The 10,012-nt window shown below is 39.9% G+C and overlaps 2 long non-coding RNA genes across 17 annotated transcripts in view; one reads left to right on the top strand and one right to left on the bottom strand.

The window, feature by feature from the left end:
• Nucleotides 1-20: 20 nt before the first annotated feature.
• LOC146395275 (uncharacterized) lies at nt 21-8,896 on the top strand. Its single transcript, XR_014832209.1, has 2 exons — nt 21-160; nt 789-8,896. It is a non-coding gene; the product is annotated as an uncharacterized LOC146395275 (long non-coding RNA).
• The window catches only part of LOC102165807 (E3 ubiquitin-protein ligase Itchy homolog), a 108,012-nt gene continuing 103,241 nt past the window's right edge, over nt 5,242-10,012 (bottom strand). For all 16 annotated transcript variants that reach the window (XR_014832176.1, XR_014832177.1, XR_014832182.1 and 13 more), the window contains one exon: nt 5,242-7,896. This is a non-coding gene — a long non-coding RNA (E3 ubiquitin-protein ligase Itchy homolog). The remainder of the gene's footprint in view (nt 7,897-10,012) is intronic.

The raw sequence follows: 10,012 nt of genomic DNA, 5'->3' as shown, positions 1-10,012 counted from the left end.
GCCTGCGCACAGCTCCTGTCAAAGCGGACAGGCTCGGTAGCCTATCAGGAGCCAGCAGGCGGGTAGGCGGATCCTGGGGAATTGGCCCAGTGCTGTCCGCGAACAGCAAAGTAGCAATCCAGCTATGGAAAATTCCCAGCTCCAGCTATGCCGAAAAGAGGCAAGTTGGCTTTGTTGGAAGAGGCTTTCAACACTTAACCGAGGCCTGAGCTAGCTCTGGAGGTCCTGGGTGTAGGGTGGGGAGAGACTCTGAAGGAGTGGGTGTTGCTGATATCCACTTTGCTCCCGAATTGAGGCAAGGCGAGGCTCCGAGCCAAAATGCGCTAAAAAGTCCGAAATTCGAACTGGAGCCAAGAATCCATAGGGTCTCGTGAGCGACTCCCCCGGATTCCATGAGGGCACTGAGGTAAAGTGGTCGGGGCTAGCCTGGGAGTCTTTTAGTCTTAGAACCTCTAGCTCAGGGCCGCCCTTGTGTTGCCTTAGAGAAGCCACTTCAAATTTCTGTAGTCCCTCATTTGCTCACCTTTAAAAGGGGGACCCTTCTTCCTAGAGCCCTATGTTAAGTTTTCCACACAAAAAAATTCTGGGTTCTCTAGCAGGAAATAATTTGCTAAGACAACTGCCATTTAGTGAACCTTGTGCTATGTTACTGGGCTTACACCCACTCTATCTCCTGTAGCCTCAGCTTAAAGTTTCTTGGAGGCACTGGAGCTTGCTGAATTCAAGCTCCAAACTTTCATTCCACTGTCGCCTCGTTCAGTTGAGTAAGGATTTGGTTTTCCTTCCAGGGGCGTCTGCATGTTAAGAAGATTGAATAGTGACTTTATGGTGAAGAAACTTGGGAGACACCATCATAACCAGAGGATCAAGGTTAACATAACTGGTTATGGGATATACTAATATGTGCCCTCTGATAATCTTGCAAAGGGCACTTTACATCTGTGGTGTTTTTCACAAAAATCCATGGCCTTAACCATGAGAAAACATTAAACCAAACTTGAGGGACTCTATAAGGTACCCAACCAATACTCTTCAAAAAATGTCAAAGTCACACACACACACACACAAAAAGAACTGGAGTTCCCGTCGTGGCGCAGTGGTTAACGAATCCGACTAGGAACCATGAGGTTGCTCAGTGGGTTAACAATCCAGCGTTGCCATGAGCTGTGGTGTAGGTTGCAGACGCGGCTCGGATCCATCGTTGTTGTGGCTCTGGCATAGGCTGGTGGTTACAGCTCCAATTGGACCCCTAGCCTGGGAACCTCCATATGCCGCGAGAGCGGCCCAAGAAAATGGGAAAAAGACAAAAAGACCCAAAAAAAAAAAAAAAAAGTCAAAGTCTGGAAAGACAAGGAATGAATGAGAACTGTCACAGATTGAAAGAGACTGAGAAAAGGGACATTGGTGGAAAAACTAGTGAAATCTGTAAAAAGGTTTTAGTTTAGCATTATTTTACAGATGTCAACTTATATGAGATGTTAACATTGGGGAAAGCTGGATGAAGAGTGTGCAGGAGGAGTTCTCCATACTATATTTGCAACAGCTCTGTAAGTCAAATTATTTCAAAGTTTTAAAAAAAGTATTAAGACACAAAGAAGTGATTATTGAACTCTGGAAACATTCGACAAACATTTTGCAAGGGGAAGAAGGGCTGTAGTAACTGGACCTCAAAATATCCTGTAATATCCTGTAAGAGGCACAGCGGAAATGAATCTGACTAGGACCCATTAGGTTGTGGGTTCAATCCCTGGCCTCGTTCAGTGGGTTAAGGATACAGCATGGCCGGGAGCTGTGGTGTAGGTTGCAGATGCGGCTCAGATCCTGTTTAGTTGTGGCTGTGGAGATCAGCAGCTGTAGCTCCGATTCGACCCCTAGTCTGGGAAGGTCCATATGCTGCAGGTGCAGCCCTAAAAAGCAAAAAGCAAAAAAAAAAAATCCTGGAAGAAAAGCACAGAAGGATCATTACCACAATCTTACATATAGAGAACTGTACTGAGAGGGGTGAATGAATTGAACATCACAGTCACAAAAGCAAAAAAGAGAATGGCCAATGATCCATGGGTTCATGACTGATTTGGAAATAGTTAGGGCCTTGAGTGGACAGGCTTATGAGCTTTAATTAGAGTTTATTCTGTGGCAATGGAGGAAACTTGTAAAATTTTAAGAGGGGAGAACCATGAGACTGAAGTCTTCCAACGGGCATTCTAAGGTAGCACAGGTGGACTGGAGAGAATGGAAGCAATGACAAGAGATTGCTACAGCAAACCAGGGTAGGGATGAAGAATGTGGGCTGTGGCAATGGGGCAGCTCTGAGAGAAGTGATTCAAAAGAAGTTCTGGAGATGGATTCGACAGGATTTGGAGACCAATTAGATGGAACAGCTAACCCATGGAAGACTCCCAGGGTTGCTGTAAGTAGCAGTACAGCAAAACTTTTTAAGCATGTAGTCTTTGGCATCAAACAATCCTGAATTCCAATTTGCACTCTTGCCACTTAATAACTGGACACTTCCAGTTACTCAACCACGTTTAGCCTATTTTCTTTTCTTTAAAATAGAGATAATCATTCCTCTCTGTGAGTGGCCAGGAAGACTAAATGACAGTGCATATAGCATATCTAAGTTTTTGGGACACAGTAAGTGTTGACAGTTATCCTGGACTAAGTGAATATGGGTGTGATACCAGTTGCTAGGACAGAGAAGACAAATAGAGGTCTTAATAAGACAGATGGAAATAACAGTATGGCTGGTTTCAGTGATCTGCAGGTATGACTGTAAATTCTCAAGGTTCTTCCCTGTGGTTTCTTTGAGGAAGCCCTCTTGCCCACAGCATCTTTGCTCAGTGGGAACCTGTCCACAAGGAACCAGTATTATCTTGTGAACCAGTATACTGTTCACAAGGGACCAGTACAGGTCTCCACTGAAGACCCTTGTTGCCAACCAGGAAGATTCCTGTGGATCCTCCTAAATGTCCTGACCACAAAGGAGCCCTCCAGACACACAGAAATAGATAAATGAAATGGGAATGACAGCAGTTTCTGTGCTGGAGTTACAATGTAAGGCGCTTTTCATAAGAGTCTAGAGAATTCTACTCCAGAGAACAGAACAGTCTCAGCCACAGCGGAGTCCCAGTTTGATGCTTTGTAGGATCTGGAGCTGGACAGGCAAATGATCAGAATAAACAACTAGTTGGGGGAGTTCCTTTTGCGGTGCAGTGGAAACAAATCCGACTCAGAACCATGAGGTTTCGGGTTCGATCCCTGGCCTCCCTCAGTGGGTTAAGGATCCAGTTTTGCTGTGAGCTGTGGTGTAGGTTGCAGAGGTGGCTTGGATCCCGCATGGCTGTGATGTAGACCAGCAGCTGTAGCTCTGATTAGACCCCTAGCCTGGAAACCTAGATATGCCGCAGGGGCAGTCCTACAAAGCAAAAAACAAACAACTACTTGGAAACGAATCTGACTAGTATCCATGCGGTTTAAATCCCTGGAGTTGATCAGTGGGTCAGGGACCCGGCATTGCCATGAGCTACAGCTGGGGATCTGGCATTGCTGTGGCTGAGATGTAGGCCAGCAGCTGCAGCTCTGATTCTATCCCCAGGGCTGGGAAATTCCATATGCCTCGGGTGCAGCCCTTAAAAGCAAACAAACCAACCCAACTACTTATTTTCCTGTGGAAGATTTCCTCATGCTGGGGGGAACATGTTTTCCCTCTTTCTCTTAGCCATGCTGAAACTAGCTTTCCAGCTGCCTATATAGGATAAACAGGATAGGGTCTACTTTGCAGGACCTGGGAGGAACCTGTAATTTCTGTCCTCCAGTCACTGTTAGATCACCGTGTTTAAAAAAACAACAAATAAATTCCCTCTTCTTTCCATGGAATCTATTTTAAAGGAGAACATAATCTCTTGTTTTCCTAATAAGAAAAAGGTCTACCAGGAGTTCCCATCGTGGCTCAGTAGTTAACGAATCCGACTAGGAACATGAGGTTGCAGGTTTGATCCCTGGCCTTGCTCAGTGGGTTAAGGAATCCAGCTTTGCTGTGAGCTGTGGTATAGGTCGAAGAGGTGGCTTGGATCCCATGTAGCTCTGGTATAGACCAGCAGCTATAGCTCCGACTTGACCCTTAGCCTGGGAACCTCCATATGTCGTGGGTGCAGCCCTAAAAAGCAAAGAAGAAAAAGGTCTACTGAAACAAGTTTACTGACAGTCTTGGTAGCTAGCTGGTGGTTCTCTCTTGAGCACTTCTGGCTGGGATCCTGTCTTAGAGAACCATTAGTTGTTCAAGAAAAGGAGACATCTTCATCTTGGTTCTCTTCAAAATGGGCACCAAATCCAGTCTCACCTCAGTGAGTTTTTTTTTGACAGTACAGGCAGGCTGTAACTTGCCCATTTACAGAAGCAGAGGAGTAGAAATCTATATGACCTGTTCATACAGAAGGCTTCCCTGCAGGTGGGGAAAACCTTAAGACTAACAGAGAAGTGTGCAAATGAAGGACCAAAAAGTTTAATTGTAAACAGTCTTACATCTTTTAAAGAAATGCAAGCGAGGCATCCCCTGAAGGACCTTATAAGAGCACTTGACTCCTTGTGAAATTTGTAGTTACCTGAGTATTTGCTATTACAGTTCAAGAAAACAAAGGAACTCCAATACAATAATATACAATCCAGTGCTGCAATCCCATTTTTAGTTAAGAAAGCATAGCATATATACAAATAATTTTGTAAATAACTCTAAAACAAAAAAATGAGGGGGGCTGGAGATGCCAACAATATTAAATAGCAGTAGTTAACCTAAAGGAGTTTAAAAACAAGGAAGGATATAAAAACAGAAGTCTAATTTCCATGAGTCATTCCAAATAACATTTCAGACTATTAATCAGATAAATAAAAAGTGCAGAGTGGGCTTCACTGAAATAGTTCATCTAGGATGAGACCTTGGTGGACAGCTGAGTCATGCTTCACTAAAATTTCTGATAAACTGATATTGGTGTGTCAATTTCCTAGTGAAAAATTAGTACCTGAATTTTAAATAGAGTTATTGTAAGTCTTATGAAATTAGATTCTTCTGCACTCTCATATAGCATAAAATAATTATTACAAGAATTCACTGTTATTATCAGATGCTGGATCAGTTTTAAATCACTCTATTTGATGAATCAAGTGATGTCCTTCCCTGCTGACCCACGGTATGTGAAATGATACCTCCCCCAACCTCCCAAAAGAGCAGAAGAATAAGGCAATTGCTCATTTTACTTTGTTTTTATTTCAACATAACATGCAGTAAAAAAATTAACAGGATTTATTAGCATTTACAATGCTTACAAAGAAAAAGGACTCTAAAAGCAATTTAGCTCAGATTTAAGAAATCGCTCTAATTAAACACTTACAATAAATCTATTTCCAAATGTTCAGTTTGGACCAAAATTTAAGATAGCATTTGATAGATATTTATGTCCACTGTCTATTTGCATTATTTTTATATAACCTCTGATTCTTGGGATATCCAGCCCCCATTTTCCTAACACAGCAGGGAGAGACATATACATGTGGCCATTTAAATTAAAGGAAGAAATGGAATAAGGGAGATCCCAGGCTGCAAAAATATATACAAGCATTTACCTTTTCCGGAACTAAACGTTTCTTCCATAAAAATATTAAATAGCCAAGCCCTATAGAACTAGGGCCAGGACTACTTCAAATATAACTATTCTGTATTTTAAAAATATAGGGCAGAAAGCCTTTTGAGTGATATTTATACATTTTCACACAACATTTCTAGGTCCCTAAATGAATCATCAAGCATTATGTAGAACAAAAAAAGTCTACTTTCTTACGTTATCTCTTAATTTAATCTCATAAATCTCTAGTAAATATTGTAGGTAACTACATTTCAATATGAGCATTCACCTCAATAAGAAGTCTTTACAGAAGGCTTAATCTCCATAGTCACATATTACCAAAGTTCAGACTTATGTAACGAAGGGGCAGTTGGCAGACGTTTGCTCTGTAAGACAAAGCAATAGCTTTCCCCCTCCACAACAAAAAGGCAGGGTTGCTACTCTGAAGACAAATAGGGCTTTTAAGAGACCATACCACATTTCCTAGCATATGTAGGATAAAATAAAAATAAAGATAGGACTGGGGAGACCCCAATCTCCCCCCTTTACACCAACAATTTCTGGATGAGGCAACCCTTTTACATTAAGTCTGCTTTTTGATGGCAGTGTTTTAAAGTACAGATACACAAGTTTAAAAATGTTCTTCTTGTTGTTCCAAGATGTAAAAGCAAGAGTAGCTAAGGACAAAAATAATTTTTTTTTCTTTCCACATGGAACAGGGGTTTGCTACTCTCTGATTATTTTGTCTCAATACTACTTGTTCATGCAATGCTACTGAAATCTGCCAAAGTCCCTATTTCATGAGTTATGAGGCCACCCTCAAATCAAGATTCAGCTATGACAGGCACTCAGCTGGCTTAGGCTTCCTCCCAGTGTCCATAATGTCAAACCTCTGATAGCAGCCATCTTGACAGAGTCAAAGCTAGGCTAAGTTAAAAGAATTACTACAGAGAAGGTCAAAGTGCATTAATCAGTTACTAATGGGGCAATCTATTATTAAATAATTAAGGGGAAAACCTGTTAAAATTTTTGGAGGTGAAGAGAATATTCAAATCAGGACAATAGAAAGAATGGAAAAAACTATTCCAACATATGTCAGAAAAATGATAAATCTGAAGTTTTAATTCACATAGAGAATACATTTCTGTGGTTACTAGAAATGTATTGAGAGTAAATGTATGACTCCTGTCTTTTTAGCTAATACCACAGCTCTCCCTCCCTAATGAAAGTATAATTTTATGGGATGTTTCACTGACCTCTACTTGGATTTGAAAGCATTTTAGAAAGCATTCTAGTTATAACCTGAACTCCTTAACAATAATTAAATATAACTGAAGTTGTTGGATTATGATAAAATCATGAAGATGCAATTTATGTATAGGAACATACAAAAATTATCAATGATGGCCTCTGATGAAATCAGTTAAATTAATTCCAAATCTAGGTTAAATTTTATATAGTGAAGGAAGCACAGTGTTATCATTATTTGTAAAGTTTAGTATTTCCAAGGCAATTAAAACAATCAGACTCCCAAATGAAGAGAGTTATAAAGTCATTTGCAGGCTGGGACCAACTTCTCCCTGAATTCAAGTTAACAAAACTACAAGAATCTAGCATCTGTCCTTTCTAAGGATAACATCAAAATGATGTATGGATTCATGCTCCAGAAAGGAAGAAAAACAGTCAGGCCAGGCTGAAATAAGAGGAAGAGCACAAGCCAGAAGTTTGTTCACATCCCCAGAAGTTGGGCTACTTCAAACAAGTATCTCTTAACATGAGGCTTAATAAGAAGATCTTATATATTTTAGTTACCAAGGGACTTCCTTGCATATCTGAAGAATCTCTAAAAGAAAAAAACTTACTCCCCAAGTGAGACTTCTGATACACATATACAAAATTGTTAAGGAAACAATCTAGTGGAATAAGACAAGGCAGATTTCATTGCTGTGTTAATCTCATGTTAAGTTTTGACTAGTCATTTGCAGATCTGATTTCTGGAAATGTTAAGATATCCAGAATCACTGGGAGAGAAATCTCAATGATAACATTAATTTACTTACACTCAAGATAACTCTCTCAACAGTCACAGTCCAATTTTATAAGATGTACAATAGGCAAAGAAGAAAAAGGACAAACACTGCAAGTAAGTTCTTGTCCTTTGGTGGTACAAGTTCTCAGAAGTCACTCTTGTCCAAATCCTTCTGTTTCTTCAATAGCAAATAATAGCTTTTCTTTCAGCTGCTCATAACTCTTGTAGGGTGGCAGGTCCAGGCGGTTAAAACTAAAAGTAAGAATCATTAGCTTAGAAAAGGAAATACATGAAGAATCATATGGGCAGTGTAGTATTTACCACACTGGTTTTAAAGCCAAGAAAGTGGGGTTCAAATCCCAGCTCTTGTCACTAAGCCTTTGAGCACAAGCATTTTACCTTTCCCGGTCTCAGTTTCTTCTTTGGTAAATGGGAATAATAACGTTTACCTCTCAGGATAGAGTGAAGAAGAAACAAGCATATAGATAGCATAGTACCTGGTGCTCAGCAGGTACTCCAGAAAATGTCAGTCCTCTCAAGCTTTCCCATTGACCCTAACTTAAGTGTAGTTAGCAAACTTTTGCTGTAAATATTTTAGGCTTTATAGGCTAAAAAAAGGTCTCTTACCAAAAGATTTTAAGTATACCTCATGAAAAAAAAAATTTCTGCTCTAATATCTAATTTTCTGGTCCTACTGAATTTCGCTAACCCCTCTTAGCTGTGAGTTTTTAAAGGGCATCTTCTAATTTTGGAGCCATGTTCAGAACACTTTCACTCCCACTCCTGGGCATCTATCCAGAGAAAACCACGACTCAAAAAGATACACGTACTCCAATGTTCACTGCAACACTGTATACAATAGCCAAGAGCAACCTAAATGTCCACTGACAGACGAGTGGATAAAGAAGGTGTGGTACACATACACAAAGGAATATTACCCAGCCATAAAAAGGAATGAAATAGTGGCATTTGCAGCAACATGGATGGACCTAGAAATTATCATGCTAAGTGAAGTCAGACAGTGAGACACAACCATCATATGATATCACTTATATGTGGAATCTTAAAAAAGGATACAATGAACTTTGCAGAACAGAAACTGACACACAGACTTTGAAAAACTTATGGTTACCAAAGGAGACACACTGTGGGAACAGGGATGGGCTGCGAGTTTGCGATGGAATGTAGTAAAATTGGGTTGTGATGATGGTTGTACAACTATAATAAAATTCATTGAGTTTAAAAAAAAAAAGAACACCTTCACAAGTTAAAAGAGTGATATATGCACTAAAGCCATGGCCATCTCCTATATATTTCGGTTAAGGTGCAGGAAGATGTTTGTCAACAGAAGAAATAATGCTACCCACAAAAGGAAAATAATTTTACAGTTATGGAGATGAACAAATGGAAACATGGAACTGGAAAAAGTCATGAGGCTGATTTTCACGTGTGACGGAGATAATTTTTAACCCGTTCACAATAATCTAATGGTATATAGTCTGTCCCAAGTTTGAAAAAAAGGAACGAAAGGTCAAATCAAAACACATATACAGAATGAAGGTACTTTAATGAACTGTATTTCTATATTTAGCGATGAATAATCTGAAATGAAGACAATTCCCATTTATAACAGCTTCAAAAAGAAGCTATTGCACTTGGAAATAAATTTATCAGAAGAAAGGCAAGGCTTGTATAATGACTACTACATTGTTGAAATTAAAGAACACTTAAATAAATAGAAATACATCTGATATTCCTGCATCAGAAGCCCAAATATTATTAATGTGGCAATACTCCCCTAAACTGATCAAAGCAATTCCTATTAATATCCCAGATGACCTCTTTGCAGAAATGGACAAGCTAATCTTAAATTCATATGAAAATCCAAAGGACCCAAAGAGCAGAAACAACCTTGAAAAAGATGAAGAATGCATACCTAATTTCAAAACTTACTGGCAAGCTACAGTAATTAGTAACTGCCAATGTTACTGCCACTAAGGATACAGATCAATGAGAACCCAGAAATAAACCTGTGTATTTATTTACTGTCAACTGATTTTCAACAAAAGTGCCAAGTTGTTGTTATTTTTTTGGTCACACACGTGGCATATAGAAGGTCCTGGGGCCAGGGATCAAGTCCAAGCCAAAGCTTTGACCTGCACTACAGCTGTGACAACATTGGAATCTTAACCCACTGCGCTGGGCTGGGGATTAAACCCTCACCTCCACTGTGACCCAAGCCACTACAGTTGGATCCTTAACCCACTGCACCAAAGAGGCAACTACCAAGCTGTTATTTTTAAAAAGCACATGTATGAACACATAAAGGAGTAAACAATTTAACAAATACAAAAGGAAAGAGGGAATT

The sequence above is a fragment of the Sus scrofa genome, chromosome 17, assembly GCF_054392235.1.
Source record: "Sus scrofa isolate SSC_HxYL_T2T_F1_AM1 chromosome 17, Sscrofa_HxYL_maternal_Yorkshire_Landrace_v2.0, whole genome shotgun sequence".
Taxonomy (NCBI): Eukaryota; Metazoa; Chordata; class Mammalia; order Artiodactyla; family Suidae; genus Sus; species Sus scrofa.
This window is presented reverse-complemented; position numbering and strand designations above follow the sequence as displayed.